Source organism: Triturus cristatus, chromosome 2_2, assembly GCF_964204655.1.
Source record: "Triturus cristatus chromosome 2_2, aTriCri1.1, whole genome shotgun sequence".
Lineage (NCBI taxonomy): Eukaryota > Metazoa > Chordata > Amphibia > Caudata > Salamandridae > Triturus > Triturus cristatus.
Genome location: NC_140582.1, coordinates 902,839,621 through 902,857,393, shown reverse-complemented (window position 1 = coordinate 902,857,393; position 17,773 = coordinate 902,839,621).

Genomic DNA, 17,773 nt, shown 5'->3' with positions numbered 1-17,773 from the left:
CCAGATCCCTAAGTATTTCATCGGGTCATGGGTCCAAGTCAGAGGGAAATCCAGCTCAACCTAGCACGTGCTAGCTGTAAGCGGAAACACCGTAGATTTGGCGCAGTTGATCCCTAACCCAGAATAGCCCTGAAAATTTACATACTCGCAGAGTAATTCAGGCAGGTAAGTCTCTGGCCCATGCATATAAAGTGGCATGTCGTCTGCGTATAACGAGACAACAAGAGGTCGCTGCCTGAAACACAATGCAGCTGACGCATGCAACTGGTGCAATTTGCAAGCCAGGGGCTCCAATGCAAGCGCGAAAAGAATTGGCGACAGGGGGCAGCCATGCCATGTGCCTCTGCCGATTGGGAAGGGCGAAGACGGGCAGCCATTGACTCGCACCCTGGCAACAAGCTCAGTATATAACACCCTGATCCATTGTAGGAAAAACTGAGGAAGGCCCATTCTAATCAAGAAGGTGAACATATAGTCCCACTGAAGGGTATCAAATGCTTTCGCTGCATCGAGCAGCACTGCCACCACTTGGAAGACGGGGTCAAGATAGTGCAAAGTAGCGAAAACCATGCGTAAATTATGTGTGGTAGACCTAGCAGGGACAAACCCCGACTGGCCAGGGAGAACCAAGAGGGAAACCAGCGGCTGCAGCCGGATAGCAATCATCTTCGCAAGGATCTTAGCATCGATATTAATAATGGACAGAGGCCGGTAAGAATCGTAGCAATTACCAACCTTATCAGGTTTTAAAAGCATAACCAGAAGGGCCTCCTTCAAGGTTGGAAGGAGATGTCCAGCATAATAGGCCTCCTCAGGGACTCAGGACATGCATTCGTACAATTTGGAATAGAAATCAAGGATAGCCTCGCTAATCTCGGGTGTAGTGTAGTGGGCCACCCCATCACCATCTAACATCTCGGTAATGTATTCTTGACTTTGAGGTGCAGCCAGCTTATGTGCCAGCGAGTGACTAGGCCTATCCCCCTCCCCATAATACCGTGCTGTGCATCGCTGGACCTATCAGCCATTTCTTGATCCACAGTATCATTGTGTTCCGTCACTAGCTTTCGTATCACGGATAGCATCACAGGAGATGGTTCTGTCTCATATGCCCGCTCAAGAGTAGATATTTTTGCTGCCAATTCATGAATTCTGCACCGGAGATCCCGCAGCACCCCAGCCTGAGCCCCCATACATACCCCCCTGATAGTCACCTTGAACGCCTCCCACAAGACATCAGCGCTGTCTACTGAGCCTTCATTCTCATGAAAATAGGTCCGGATAGCCTCCCCAACAGTATGTTTAAAGACAGAGTCTGTCAATGAAGTGGGTTGCAATCGCCATGCAAACGGAGGTCTCTCACACATAGGCACATGGAGTTCCAAAAGCACTGGGGAATGATCTGACAGAGTACGAGCCATATGGTCAATCCTAACTACCCACATGCAAGCCACCTCGGTGGCAAGCCACAAATGCAGGCGTGTACACGTCTCATGTACATAGAAGACTAAAGTACTCTCACACACTCCAGGGTGTCACAAGCGCCATACATCATGCATCCCACTTGTTTCCAACAGCCCCAGCAACGCCTCAGCAGCGTTTTTAGTTCATGCAGGTCCCTGACCCATACGATCCATCGCCAGATCCAACCACAAATTGGAAGGAAACCATGAGATGCGGTGCCATACGTCCACAAAGAAGGCTGGGTCATCAATATTTGGGCCATATACATTTATCAGAAGAACACTCACTTCACCCAGCTGGCCATGCACCAGTGCCACTCGACCATGTTCATCCGTTTCAGCCCTTATAACGATGAAGGGTACCCCACATTTAACCAGAATCATCATCCCACGTGAATAGGTGGACGCCGCTCTTACCCCGGCCCAGCGTGTACCCACAGACTTCTAAGAGTGTTTTGTAATATGCGTCTGTTGCAAAAAAGCTATCTGCATGTTCATACTATCCAGGTAGGCAAATACAGATCTAATCTTTTTGGGAGTGTTAATGCCACGGACATCCCATGTCAGGAACTTCACATTACAGCTTGTTAAGTCTTACTATTATAACAGGAACCATAGCTGGATAAATCATAAACATCAGCCCACATACATGGATAAAAAGGTAAAAATACATTGACATCGTAAAAGACATGCCAGTCAAGCCAGCCACAACCCCCTCCCGCTATACCCTGCCCACTTCAGCATCCCCAACTCTCCAAAGCCATGCCGACCCAGTCCTACCCAACCCAACCACCCAGAAGAAACAAACAAGTACAGATGGGGTACTCCCATGTGGGGGGCGTCAGAACACGTCGTGCCTCCTAACTAGTAGGAGGTGGCTGAACGAACCAGGTAGCTGTGCCTATCACACTATAACAACGGTCCCCTAGCGAGAGAAAAACATGTTGAGGCAGTGAGAGCAAAATAGGACAACCTGAAGAAAAACAAAGGGGACTGTTAGAAACATCATTTCAGCAGTATATGGAGATTGTCTACAGAACATTAGTACAAGAGACGGGCAATCAGACCCTCACTGTTCCTCGTTGTCCGATGGCACCAGAGACTCTCGCCGCACCCACTTTAGATGTTTAGCGTGTTCCAGGGCAGCTTTGGAGTTAGTGAAACTTTTTGAGGCCCCCTCTGGACCATCCCGCAGTTGGGCAGGGTAAAGCATAGCATAGGGAACTCCTCCAGAGTGTAAGAACTTTTTAACTGCACCAAACTCCCTCCTTGCAGCCTGCACAGCAACTGTAAAATCGGGAAAGAACAAAAGAGAGCTGCCCTGATGCACAATATTGCCCTTGTCGTGGGCCAATGGTAGAATAACATCACTGTCTCTGTAATTCAACAAGCGCACTATAGCGCACTATAATTGGGTGAGGTGGACGCCTGCAACAGGCCGCGCAGCAAGGCAGTGGTTAGCCTGCCCGACGATGAACATGGGGTAGAGCTGTTCAGCACCAAAAATTTCTTTGATCAGGTTTTACACGAACAGCTCCATCTTGCCAACATTCGTGGATTCAGGAAGGCCCGTAATCCTAATGTTATTTCACCGGTACCGGGCCTCCAAATCCTCATTCTTAGCCTGAATAAAAGATGGAACCTTCTCCATATTCAGCGTTTTCCCAGTAACCTCACTCAGGCCATCCTCTGTCACAGACACTCGCTGTTCCACTTCTCCCATACGAGTATTTTGCTTCTCAAACTGTGCCTACATATGATCCAATCGGTGGTTAACAGCAGCCATCATCCCCTCAATGGACTGCAGGCTGCGCTGCATAGCTAGCAGCGTCGTCTTAAGGGTAAGAGTGCCTGCAGCCGGGGCGTCGGCCTCAGAGTCCGGTGCCACCCTCTGAGAGGACTTAGAGGATTTGCGCGCCTCAAAAGTGAGGTGTGGTTGAGTTTTATCAGTCCTCCCCATTGTAATTGCAATACAGTCAACGGTCAACCACAGGCCCAATGTGCACAAATAGGACAATTTGGCCCAGGGATATGCAAGCCTCCAGCAAGTGAGCACTTAAATCCACAATAAGTTAGGCGATAACACTACAACAATGAGGGTGCACCACAACTACACCAGGCGATGAGCAGTCCGCTACTAAGAGAAACAATGGTGCTGTGACAATCACATCAGGGGCTGGAGGTCATAGAGAGGAACGGCACAGCAGAGGTGGATCCCCAGCTAAGTCAATGGATTTGGGAGGAGTTGCAACCCACAGCAGACTCACCACAGCGTCCAGTACTCCCCCCAATGGGCCCAAGGGTGCCAACAGCTGGTCTGTATCAGGAACCACAGCAGCAGACTCAGTGCAGTATCTAACGAGAACCTTCAATGCCACTCCCAGACACGCAGTCCCCCAGGTGGCACCCTGAGCCGCCGTACAGTCCAGCCTCCTTGCAGCACGCTATTCTCCCTCATGCACCAGCGCTCCCCACAGCTCGCAGACTGCGGCCTGAGCCCCCACCCTCGCCACCTCCACAGACACTGGCAGGGGTCAGGCCACCCCCCACTCACCGCAGCAGGTGCTGAGTGCTCTGAATTCTGCACAGCTCCTCCACAATGCCCAGGACAGGCGAATCAGGATCCGCGGGCCCAGAGACTGCAGGGGCACTGTGCCGTTATCTCTTCCTGCAGCTGGGGCCCGGCCCAGGTCCCAAGGGACAAGCGGCAGGTCATTAGCAGGCACCGAGCGTGCAGCGAGGCCAGTGCCAGCCCCACTGGCAGAGAGAGTGTCCACTCCTGGCGCAGGGAGTCCCAGCGGCGCCCCAACCTCATGGCCAGGCGGGAGCCGCCATTTTGTAGAGAGGCGGCCGGGACCAGGTGCCACTTATCAGCGGTCACACGGGCAGATTCAGATGCCAAAAAGAGCTCCCGCTCGGGCAGTATCCTCCAGAGGTGAGAAGCACCCGTTTTTTAGTTCTGGGATGTAGCGTAATAGGCGGATGATGGGCGGATAAGGGCTCAGCCGGGCAGAGCCTCTTTAGAGAGCGGCCATCTTGCATCTTGGTTTGTAGAGGTTGTTTGCACTCTCTACTGGAAAGTAGACAACCCTATGTTAGGACCTTTTTTCTGTTCCAACAATTTCATCATAAAGAACAGACGTTATGTCCCATGGACCTCTTCTATAGATCATCATTGTTAGAAATGGGGGTCTCTAGTTGGCAGAGGTAGGTATCTTTGTCCAAATAGGGACCCTTGCTTCTAGTCAGGGTAAGAGGGATACACACTTTAGATAACCCTTGCTCACCACCTTAGTAGCTTTGGCACGAGCAGACAGGCTTATCCCAAAGGCAATATGTATAGTATGTGTACCAACACTCACAGTAACAGTGAAAACACCACAAAAGGACACCACACCAATTTAGAAAAATAAAGTATCTTTATCTAAACTAAACAAAACTAAAATGACAAAAATCCAACATACACAGTTATAAAAAATCTGACTTTCAAAAGGTTTCAAGAACTTGTACCATAGAGAACTATGGATGCATGACTTTTCAGCAAAGTACCTATAGATGCATCAAAGTTCCGAAGCCAAACAGCAGCAGAGTCGGAACACAAAGAGATGCGACACTCCTGAGAACTTGGGGAGGCGATGCAACAGTTCTGCAACACGCAGGGGACGAGTTTTGTCAAATCTGTATGGGGAGTGATGAGTTGATTCTTTGTGATGGTTCCGGTTAGCAGGTGATGCGTCAGGTAAGTGTGGTGCACAGGTACGATGCGTGGAAATATGGTATGAGTCGGCGATTGATGCAGCAGTGTCAAGCAGTGCTGCGTCGGTCTTCCTCAGCCGTGATCCCTTGATGCGTAGATTCTTGCAGCGGCAACATGCGCTGTAATGGTTTTTGCAGCGGCATGGCAATGGGTGGAAGTTCTTCTTGCTCCGTGGAGATGCGTAAAACAGCCGCAAGAACAGCAATGAATAGATTTTAGCAGTTCTTCACATTTCTTCTTTCTTCCAGCTCCCAAACAGCAGCAACAACCTCCAGAGGCCCAAAACTGACAGAGGCACCTCTAGGCAGCAGAACCCACAACAGCAGAGATCAGGGGGCTGGGGGTGAAGTCTTTGTGTCCCTGAGACTTCTGAACAGGAGACCAGCTCACTTCAGGCCCTTGGGTATCTCCTTAAAGCAGGGGACACAGCACACAGCAAAGTCCTTCTCCTTTCCTTGGCAGAAACAGCAACTGCAGGCCCACCCCAGACACACAGCATGGGCAGTACTTCTCCTTAGTCTCTCCAGCTCTTCTCCTTGACAAAGGTTCCTCTTGAATTCCAGGAATGATCTACATTTCAGGGATTTTAGGTCCAATACTTATACCCCAAAATGTCTTTGTTCTGTTTGTGCATGGGGTTCTGAGCCCAGTTGAAACTAGTTCTGCCTTCACTGGTTCAGCCTGACCACAGGAGGTGGAGACAGCATTATGCAAGGGAGACAGACTCCATTCAGGTGCAAGATAAATCTCCTCAATCCACTCTATATGCAGCCAGCGTATATCCAGCTCAAGGCTGAGTCATCCAGGAAGGGCCAGGCACATCTCACCCCCCCCCCGAGCGGCTGTCTACAGGGAATGCACATCCTTGTCTCTGTCAAAATGAAACCAGACAGTAAATCCACAAACAGGCAAAGGCACACTGTATGGTTGAACAAGAAAATAGCCACTTTCCAAAAGTGATATTTTCAAACACGCAATTTAAAAACCATCTTTACTAAAAGATGTGTTATTAAATCCTGGGTTCAGGGATTCTAAACTTCATTTTTCAATCTTATCCTTATGGGAAGGTATGCTTGTAAAATGTTACAAAGTATTCCCTTTTCTGTCCTATGGGGCAAGATAGCCTTTCAATAGTGAAAAAGCAAAATTGGCAGGACATGGTACACACACCAGTTCATGTCCTACCTTTCACATACACTGCACCCTGCCCAGGGGGGTGCCTTGGGCCTATGATAGGGGTGTCCTATGTGTAAGAAAAGGGAAGGGTAGGGCCTGGCAAGTGGGTGTACTTGCCAAGTCGACTTGACAGTTAACAAACTGTACACAGGCACCACGGTGGCAGGCCTGAGACCTCTTTCCAGGGCTACTCATGTGGGTGGCACAATCAGTGCTGCAAGCCCATTAGTAGCATTTCATTTACTAGCCCTGGCACACTTAGTGCAGTTTATTAGGGACCTACTGGTAAAGCAAATATGCCAATCAGGGAGAGCCAATCACAATAACAATTTGCACAGGGAGCACTTGCACTTTGACACTGATCGGCAGTGGCAAAGTGCCCAAAGCATCTAAGCCGGCAAAAACAAAATCCAGCACAGCATCAGAAACAGAGGAGATAGAGGCAAAAAGTCAGGGAAAACCACACCAAGGATGCCCGGTCTAACATGTGTCCCCTCCAGCTGAAAAGTGGGGAGAACAAGGCACCCTCTTGGGAGTTCTCATCACTAAGGCGGAAGAATCTGGACAGACCATCAGCATTGGCGTTTTCTGTACCAAGGCGATGTTCCACCATAAACTTAATTCCCTGTAGGGAGATGGACCTCCTCAATAGTTTTGGATTCTCACTAGGCCTGGGCAAAAATTTCGTTCCGTTCACGGAAATTGCGATAATTTGACATTTTCGCGTTCCGCGGAGAGCGCAAAAATGTCAAAATTTCCGCTTTCCGCAAGTTGGCGATAATTTCTTTCTTGCTCAAGCTGTAAAATAATACATTCTCGCGCGCGCGCGATCGCCTTACCTGAATCCCTGCGTTCGCCGACAATTTTCTTGATCCGGTCGCGTTCTCCATGAGATGTTGGATTGTTTTTAGCCATTTGCGCTGTCTCGCGACAGTTCGCGCCCGCAGTGACGTCATGCGTCGCGTGATCACGTCTTTCTTCTCGCGATCATGCACCGCGAGTCAACTCAAAACAAGATGGCCGCGCCCGCGAGCAACCACATGGGTAAGTTGGCGACCCGCAACCATGCAGAAAATCTCGCGAACATGCGGGAAAAAAAATTCTGCATCTTCGCGATATTTCCGCTTGTTTGCGATAATTTTAAACATTTTCGCGATAATTTGCGAAAGTTAATTTCGCAAATTCCGCCCACCCCTAATTCTCACCCCTCATCTGAATCAACCATCTGAGGGGCCTGTGGTCTGTCTGCACCCAAAAGTGAGTCCCAAACAAGTAGGGCCTTAGCTTCTTCAGCACCCAGACCACAGCAAAAGCTTCCCTTTCAATTGCACTCCACCTTTTTTCCCTGGGAAGTAGCCTCCTACTGATGAAAGCTACAGATTTCTCCAAGGTCTCGTCATTCAATTGTGAGAGTACTGTTCCAACACCATGCTCTGAAGCATCTGTCTGCAGAACAAATTCTTTGGAGAAGTCAGGTGCCTTAAGCACGGACGCCGTGCACATGGCAGATATCAGGGCATCAAAAGCTGTTTGGCAGGCATCCGTCCAGATCAACTTCCTGAGCTGCTTCCTTGAAGTCAGCTCTGTCAAGGGGGCAACAATGGTGCCACAACCCTTGACAAATCATCTGTAGTACCCGGTGAGACCTAAAAAGGCTCTCACCTCTGTCTGGGTCTTGAGGGGCTCCCAAGCCAGAATAGTGTCAATCTTTGCTTGTAGGGGCACCACCTGGCAGCTCCCTAACTGATGTCCCAAGTACACCACAGATCCCTGCTCTATGTGGCACTTACTTGCCTTGATAGTGAGGCCTGCCCTTTGCAGAGCCTTTAACACTTCGCAGAGGTGTTGCAAATGTTCCTCCCAACTAGAGCTGAACATAGCAATGTCATCCAGGTAGGCGACGCTGAATTCCTCCAGCCAGGACAGTACCTGGTTGACCAGTCTCTGGAAGGTGGTAGGGGCGTGCTTTAGCCCAAAAGGCATAACCCGGAACTGGTATTGTCCCTCTGGTGTTGAAAATGCTGACCTCTAATTGGCTGCAACGGTTAAGGCAATCTGCCAGTACCCAGACATTAAATCACTGAGGTACCGGGAAGCTCCTAACCGATCAATGAGCTCATCAGCTCTGGGAATGTGGTGTGCATCAGTCTTGGTGACCACATTGATCCCACGGTAGTCCACACAGACTCAAAGTTCTGGAGTGGCACTGGGTACAGCAGCTTTAGGCACTAAAACCACTGGGCTAGCCCTGGGGCTTCTTGAGTGCTCTATCATCCCTAACAGCAACATCTTGGAAACTTCTTCCTTGATGCTGGCCCTGACTTTGTCAGCAACCCTGCAAAATTTCTAGTTCACAAGTAGACTGTCCCCAGTGCCCCATCATGGACGCAGCAATTGAAGTGGTGGTTGTGCCCAGACGCCCTCCCCAAGGGTCGACAGTTGTGTCTGGCCCTCCAGCGAGAGGTTTGGTGCGGGTGAGTCTCTCCTTTTTCTATCTGGTAGGCATTGGCTCTGGTTCAGGCTTTTTTTCCGCCCATCTGTCAGGGGTTAAGGGGTTTCTTGTCAGATGGATGCCCAGGTGCCATGGTTCTTATGTGAGTCATCAAGGGAGGTTGTTGGTTCCCTTCCTTTTTGTATAATCCCAGTTACAGACCTTGGGCCTGTGCTTCAGCTCAGTCTACACTGTTCTCACAGCTCCTGTGGAGTGCTTTCTTGCATCCCTTGTCCTGTTGGATGCCTGCCAGCCTATGTATTCCCATCCATCTGGGTGGTCTGCTGATTCTTTGTTTTTCTGTGGGCTCAGGCTCCTGCCTTGTCCATGTGCTTCTTTTTTAGCTTTTTGTCGATGCCATGGGTGTTTCTGACCTTCTTGGATCCACTGGCTCTGATGTTCATGAGGGCTCTCTCCCGTCTGTTCCACCATATATCTTGGGTTCTTTCCAAACTTATCTGCCCGTCGTAGACTGCCGAGTCTGGGAGAGTTGGCCGCCACACTGCCTTTGCTCTCGGGCCCATCTCCATTTGTTCCCTGGTTTCCGGCTTGTGTGGATCAGTGGCTTTCATTCCTGGGCTCCTCAGAGCTTGGGGATTTCTCTGGAGGAGGTTGTCACCTCTTGCTCTCTCTTAGGCTTCTCCTTTCTCCCTCAGTGGTCTTGTAGACTGATGTGTGCACCAGGGCAGAGGCGCTGCTCAGGGATTCCTGGGTCCTGGGCTGACGCTCCCTTTATGGGCTCCTCAGTCTTCGTACTGGTGGGTTTTGATGGTGGTGTGGTGGGGACTATCTTTGTTTTGCTCCTCTCCTTTGGCTAAGTGCTATCTGTGTTCCAACAGCCATCCAGGTCATTCGTGCTGCAGTTGACCGGCAGGGGGGGTGCTCTTCTCTGCTTTCTCTTTTCTCCGGGGGATTAGCTTATCTGTGGACCTTGGGGAGTCTCCTCGCACACTCGACGGTCTCTCTTCCGGGGGTGGTAAAAGGCCCTGTGTTTTCTTTTTGACTGGGTGTGCCTTTTTTCTTTGAACCATTTCTCTCCTGGTTCAGCCTTCCCTGACAGGGTCTGATTGCATCAAGAGAATTGACCCTTCCCCATCTTTTTGTGGCCTGATTCCCTCATGGTTAGGCCTGGGTGTTTGATGCCTTTTTTGTCCCATGGCCCTTGCTTTCCCAGGTCCCTGGGGTATTTGGGTGGTTCTCACAGATGTTATTTGGATTGTTCAGCACTGGTCTCTAGTCTATGCTTCCCCCTCTTGAGGATTCGACTGCTTGTCTACATTCACGTGTTTCCAAACACCCATCTTAGCTGCTTGATCCTCTTTTCAGCCTGTCCTCTATTCTGCACCTCTGTATGGGAGTTTTTACTCTTGTGAGGTTGTCCCTGTTGGCTCAGGGCTGTTTACCAGCAGTGACCCAGACCATTCGGTTTACTCACGGACCTTTGACCCTGCGTCTTGCAGCCATCATTGGCTGAGCTTTGGCTATTGGTGGGGGGAGACAGGTCTGTCTGTTTCTTGTGAGGGTTCCTGTTGTCGCTGCTGATCTGCCTACTCTGTGTCCAGTGGGTCTCCATTCTGGCCATCAGGGGCTCCTTTGTGTCTTCTTTCTCTCCATTGATGGCTCACTTTTTGTGTATTTTTTTGCTTCTAAGCCCTGTCCCTTGTTCTGTGGTCCCCGTCTGGGGTCTTCCATTGGTGCTTCTGGCATTGCCTGGTCTATTTTGTACCCAAGGCTTCCATTGATCTAGAGGGTTTTGTCCTTCCGGTGTTTTCTCCTGTCACATCTTCTCCAGAGGTTGTGGTTCTCCATTCTCTGGCTGTGTTGCAGGCCTTTTTCTCATCTGCCGGGATTACCTGTGCATTCGGGTAGTGGCTTCCTTATGTTTCGCCTGTGGTCTCTCTGGGTGGGTTCCTGTCCCTTTTTTGTCCCTTCTGACTCGTTGGGTGTTGTATTCCTCATCCTTGGCATTGTTTCAGGGTTCGTCACTGTGTGCCATTTGTACTGCTCCATCGTGTGCTCATCCCTACACTTTGGTTCCCAAGTACCGTCTTCGGCTGTGTATGACGGTTTGGCACTCATTTTTTGTTGGATGTACATGATGTGGGGTTTGTTCTATTTTTTGCATTCCTTTAAATGTATGTTGCATCATCGTGGGTTTCTGTGTGGATCAATCACCATGCTCTTGGGTGTGGCTTCATGCGTAAGGAATGGGACGAGATGAAAGATAAGGAGGTAATGCCCGTTTACTCACAGGTAATAATAATTACTCCGAGTCCTGGTCTTCCCCTTCAATACCGGAGCACATCCCTCCCTCCCTGGTTTCTCTTTATGATGATTATTATTTCGTTTTTATTTCTTAAGAGTTTCTGTGGTATTCTCAGGATCTCCTAGAGACGTGCTTCCCCCTTTATGCATGCTGGATAGGCAGCACCATATTTGGGGAAGTATTTTGACCTCAGTTAGGTAATTGTTTCTGGGGAGCAGAAACTGCTCATGCGTAAGGAATAAAACGGGAAGACCAGGACTCAGAGTAATGACGATTACCGCTGAGTAACCGGGCATCCCGGAAGGCAATGCATAGGTTGTTGGGTGAAACTAAAAATATAAAAAAATTTCACTACAATATCCATGTGTACAATGATGAGAAATATTTTTTTTAATTGCAGCCCGTTTTCCTCTAAGGAAAACGGGCTGCATTTAAAAAAAAAACTGCTTTATTTAAAAGCAGTCCCAGACATGGTGGTCTGCTGAGCCCAGCAGGCCACCATCCCTGGGAGGGCCTGTCATTCACAATGGGCTTGCAAATTGCGAGAGACTCATTAATATTAATGAGTCTCGCAATTTGCGACCCCTTTGGGAATCGCAAACAGTGTTAAACATTCTGCTGCACATTTTATTTTGCGCCTTGCAATTTACGCCTCGCAATTCGTACCAAATTGCGAGGCTCAAAATAAAATGGTCGTACGTTTGGCCCTAAATTCAAAATGGGGGTGCAGATTTAATTAATATTAGAGAGTTGCAAATCAATTTTTTTTACTGTGTACAATATCATAAGAATCTTGTATCTTGACATTAGTGCACCTAGACCTACTTGTGTTTTCAGGATCCTATGTTTTCAATTTGTGTAGTTTTCAGTGCTTAACAAAAGCTCACCTTCCCTGACTGTGCACCACATAGCTTAGATGTGATGTGTTTATTTATTAGGACTAAATTCACTTTTCTATGGTCCTGCTTTCTTTGTAACATTTATAGAATTTAGTGTCAGGTGAACGACCATTCCTTTTGCGAGTGGCAAATTGCGTTGAATTGTGACTTGCAATTTGCGACTCGCAAAATTGAACGTACACAGTGTCTCAGACACTGTTTGCTATTCCCAATGGGGGTCCCAAATTGCATGCCTCACTAATATTCATGATGCAAGCGCAATTTGCAACCCCATTGGGAATGGCTAGCACTCCCAGGGATGGTGGCCTGCTGGGGTCAGCAGACCACCATGTCTGGAAGTTCTTTTTAAATAAAGCATTTTTTTTCTTAAAATGCAGCCCGTTTTCCTTAAAGGAAAACGGGATGCATTTGAAAAAGAAAAATTTACTTTTCTGTCTCATTTTTTAAGGGCAGCAGTGGTCCCTTAGACCACTGACTGCTCTTAAAAAATATATTCGTACACGCTCACAGTGGGGTAGGGGACCCCTTACCGATTGCGAGTGGTTTTTCCCCTACTTAAAGTAGGTGATAAACTGCAAGTGTTTTGCAGCTGCAAATGACATCGCAAAACAATAGTACATGGCATTGAGTCTTGCTATTAGGAAGGGACCCCCCTTCCTATTAGTGAGAGTCGCAAACACAATTTTGCGAATCTGTGACTCGCGAAATCGCGTTTGTATATGGAAGGACCCTTTTTTGCGGTCACAAACGGGCCGATCTCCCGTTTGTGACTGCAAATAACCGTCATACACCTGGCCCTAATGCTTTCTGTTCTGGTATTCCTAAAAGAGTTCAATACAAACTAAGAACATTTCCTAGGCCAGACGGAGATGTTATTAAAATTTTGAATGCAGTGTTGCTTTCTGCATATTCACTAGGGTTAGAGAAAGTGTCAATATCATCATGTGATGAGTTTCCTATTTACCTATAGGTCATGATACATAATTTCTTTGTCACACCACAGTGACTGAACAGTTTCATTGTCTAGATATATACAAAGGCTTACCATTTTGGAAACAAGCGTGATTTTCCTGGAAAGACCGCATGTTGGCCTATTTACCATTATTTTCCATGTTCCTTCTATCCTGTCTATTGAGCCTCCTTTGTGAAAAATGCTCCTTAAATTCTCTTTTGCCTATGTGCTAGAGTAGACCATATTCGGTTCTGTCAATTGATTAGATTAGGGCTTAATTTCAGCTTCCAATGATAATTTGCATTTATTTGCATTTTTGCATAGTCTGACAGGTTGACTAATGCCTTTGCCTTCTGTAATTGACTTTTTAATTTGTAATATACCTTAATGGTTTTTATTTTAGAAGTTTATCTCTTGTGTGTTTTCTGACTCGCTTTCATATTTGTCTCTGGGTAAACTCTTTGATAACTGTAGGGCTTTCATCACACACATAGACCCAATCCATTATTCTGCACTTTTAAGGCTAAAAAGTGCCAACAATACCGAACTTTGCAGACAAACAAACCAGATGCATAGATTTACAAATAAGGATGGCAGGTTTGAGCGGTGTCTGGTATGTGAATGTGAATTGTCACGTTGAAGGAAGAAATGTAAGATGCTCTATGTTTGAAAACGGTTGACCCTAGGTTGCCTGCAAGTAGTCTATCAAAATATTTTGTTATCATCTGAATGGATTTCTTTAAGCATACTATTGTTGTAAGGGAGGGTGCATATGCATAGTTGGATAGAAGACATAGTGTGCATTCTGAAAAATCAGAAAAGTGAGGATCCAGCCAACTGACTGTTAACCGCCAGGCTTCTTGCACAGTGTCCTTGTCTTAGGTTAGAGAAATACCCCTCCCATAATGCATTAGGAGTGTGTGTGACTTGTGTGCTTTCCCATACTGCACAGGGATCTTGTCAGCTGACCAGCACAGCTTATTAGCTGTGAGCGCCCGGTCCCGGGTGCTTGGCTTTACTTCCCTGTTGGACCACGCCCCTTCCCAGTCTGAATCCCTCTGCCTCTCATCCCTTCGTCACCTGTGACCTGAAAGTGTATCTTCTTTCTACCAGCGCACGGAATGGGAGCCTGGGGGGCAGCCGAGCACAGCGAGGTCTGCCTCCCGGGCAGATTGGGAGGGGGGAGGGGGGGGAGTGGCCGAACGGCCATTTTGTAATAATTGGGCTACATTTGGGGATAGCCCAAATGTAGCCCAAATCCAGGGAAGTAGCCCAAGGGGTATTTAGGGAGTTTGCGCGCCCTCCCAGCCACCATTTTAGGTTTGGTGACCTGGTGGCTGGGAGCGCTAGTTAAAAAAAGTTTTTGGTTGCTGTAGGGTAGGCCATGAGTAGGGAAAAGCGTACCTGTAGAGATGGCAGGCGGCGATTACAGGGTGTTGGAGGCCATCCGATTGTTGAGCGAGGCGGGGAGGATGGATCTTCTGATCCAGGATGCGAACTGGACGAAGCGCCCAGCGAGGCGCACGTCCGCGGGGGTGGCGGCCGCCGTCGCGGCGTGTTCGCCCCCAGGGAGGCCGTCGAGCAGAGCGGTGAGTGGCAGGGGCGGCGCGTATGCCAGGAGCGCTGCCCCTGGGTTGGCGGTGTCGGCGGGCGAGGGCGCGGCAGGAATGGAGGTGGTGAGGGGGCGGAGACGAGCTCCGCGGCGGGGGAGAGCGTCGGGCGCCTCCTTGCAGAGGCCGAGATCTTACGCGGGCCGCACCTCAGGCAGGGGAGCGGCTGTAGTCACGGCAACGGCGGGAGCGAGGGGACACTCGGGGGAGGGCCGGGCCGCAGATAAGGAACGGCTGCGGGGAGCGCTGGGGTGGGCGGAGCAGCGGGAGGGGGACAAGGGGCTCGGGGCAGTGCTCGGGCTGGGGTTATCGCCGGCGGAGGTGTCTCAGGGCGCGCAGGGCGGAGCCGCGCTGCTTCGCTGTCTGGGGAAAGAAGGGAGGGGGTGGGGGGACAGGGGCCATGGAATGCGGGGGCGGGCGGGGCGGAGCGGGGAGCGAGGCGGGATGCGAACCATAGTCAGGCGGCAGCGGGGGGCCACGCGAGATGGGGTGGCACGGGGACCAGGAGGGAGTCGACCACGATCGGGCCAGAGGCGTCCAGGGAAGCGACGGGGAGGGGTGGGGGGGGCGCGGTGCGGGCGGTCCGGGGAGGGTCATAGGGGCCATGGGGTTGGCGGTGCCCGGCGGAGGCGGGAGGGGCCAGGGGGACGGAGTTATTGGAGAGGGAGCAGCGGGGGAGGAATCCCCGGTGCTGTTTGAGTCGGACGGTAGTGAGAGAGACTGGGACGGCCTGGACATATTTGAGTCCTGGGCGGAGGGTTTGGGGGGGGCGTCAGGTGCTGGAGAAGGTGGTGTAGGGGCGGGGGGGACAGCGCAGGGGTGGGGCGGCGCGGGGAGCGGAGAGGCTGCGGAGGGGAGGGGGGTGGGGAGGGGAGCGCAGAAGGGGTCGGGGCGAGCGGCCATGGGTTGGGGGGGCGGGGAGTGGGAGTGGAGCGACGGTGACGGCGGAGATGGTGGGGAAGAGGACGTCGTGGATTTGAGCGCGGTGGGAAAGGCGTGGGTCGCGGGGGCGTTGAGGGCCGGTAAGCGGGGATGGGATGGTAGTAGGAAAGGAGGTAGGCCCAGCACACCAGACCATTCCTTTTCTTTTCAGGTAGCGGAGCGACAGCGGGAACATCGCGGGGTGCCGGACTTGGCAGGGCTGGCAGGGCTGGGAGCGGCCCGGCGACGCCAAGGTGAAGGGAGGGTGGAGCCTTGGGCGGCGTGCCCGGTACCAGCGAGGGATCCCGGCGCGGCTGGCACAAGTAGGCCCGTGATGGGCTCGCCAGCCCCAACACCCACGGGGTCACAGCGCCCCGGGGGGCATCGACAGAGGAGCACCGTAGGGGAGAATGTTGTTTTACCGCGGAAGCCGGTGGCACCACCAGCGGAAAGCGCTGGGGAGGCAGGGCAGGAGGAATTGGACTATGAGGAAGACAGTATGGAGGAAGGGGAGTTGCGTGAGGACGGTAGGGACGGGGGGCCGAGTAATGTTGTGGCTAGTTTCTTGCAGGTGTCACGACGCCAGGCGCAGCCCACGGGTCGAACATCAAGGTGGGAAAGCAGCTCGGCCTCAAGGACAGGACACCGGGAGGAGCGACGGACGGAGACACTGGCGCCAGGTAACAAACATTTGCTCGGGCGCCCAGTGATGGTTTCCAGAGGAGTGGGGGGGGCTGGGGAGGAGGAGGGGGGGTAGGAGAATGGTTGCGCAAGGGTGCGTAGGTGGTGGATGTGGCAGTGGGCACGGAAGGCACGGAGAAGGGGGAAGGAAGTAAGACCAATAAGGAGGTGACGGATGCGAAAGTGACGGGTGACTCAAAGGCGGGGGAGACCAAATTGGAGAGTAAGGAATTAAAGATCAAACGGTTACCGTATATGGGGGTAACCAAGCCCTTGGGGGCGCACTTAATGTTGGCAACAAAGGAAAGGATCTGGAAAGGGGAGTATGTGGAGATGCTCAAACTCTTGCACAGGGAGGTCAGGGCGAAGGAGGGCTCTAAGGAGGAGGAATTTGAGCTGGCAAAGAGGCCGAAGGTACCTCTGACAATAGAGAACTGGACAGCGGCTTTTCTTATATATGCCAGTGTGTACTGTGAGAAGTTTCCGGAGAGGTCAGTGGCCATGTTTAAATACATGGACGTCATTCGGAAAGCGCAGATTACAGGGGGTGGATATGCCTGGGCTCAGTATGATGAGGAATTCCGGGCGCGCATGGCATGGGACACGGAAGCGAAGTGGGGAGAGCTGGACACGGATCTGTGGCAGCATACCATGGGACTTGCCGGGTCGGGGAAGACTATTTTTACGGCCAGCGGGCTGCTGCTTGTGTATCAGCCCTTTCGAGGGGGCCCCACCTGAGGGGGGGTGGGGGGGGCTGGCAAGGGGGCGACAGGAGACAAGGGGGCTTGCTGGGATTATAACAAAGGACTATGCACGAGGGAGTATTGCAAGTTTAGGCACGAATGCTCGGGCTGCGGCAAGCGACATCCATTGGTCAAGTGTTGGGGGGCCCAAGGCCAGGCGCACACCAGTCAGCAGTGGCAGTCCGGAGCCCATAAGGCTGAGGCCCAGCAGCAGTCACAGCAGGCGGGAGGGGGGAGGGGGGCTAAGGGGCCTGGGCCAAAGGGCTCATACTCCGGTTAGAGTGGAGAAGTTGGTAGGGGCTCTGGGGGGTTATCCGGACAGGGAGGTGGCGGAGCAGCTGCATCGGGGGTTTCTGGACGGATTCAGGTTGGGGTACGAGGGTCCGAGTGTCTGGAGGTGGGCTGACAATTTGAGATCGGCACGGGAACACCCACAGGTGGTACAAGCGAAACTGGACAAGGAGGTGCAGGAGGGCCGCATGGCGGGACCCTTTCAGGATTGGCCGCTGCCTAATTTGATTGTGTCACCCATTGGAGTGGTGCCCAAGAAAGAGGTGGGTCAGTTCCGCTTGATACAGCATTTGTCGGGGCCAGAAGGTGGGTCGGTCAATGACTTTATTGCTGAAAGTGCGGCCACTGTCTCTTACTCATCCGTTGACGTGGCTATGTCACTGGTGGTGACCGCGGGCGCAACGGCGCAGATGGCAAAGTGCGACATCAAGTCGGCTTTCCGGCTGCTGCCAGTTCATCCAGATGACTGGGATTTGTTGGGCATACAATTCGGCGGTCACTGGTATGTGGACAAGGCATTGCC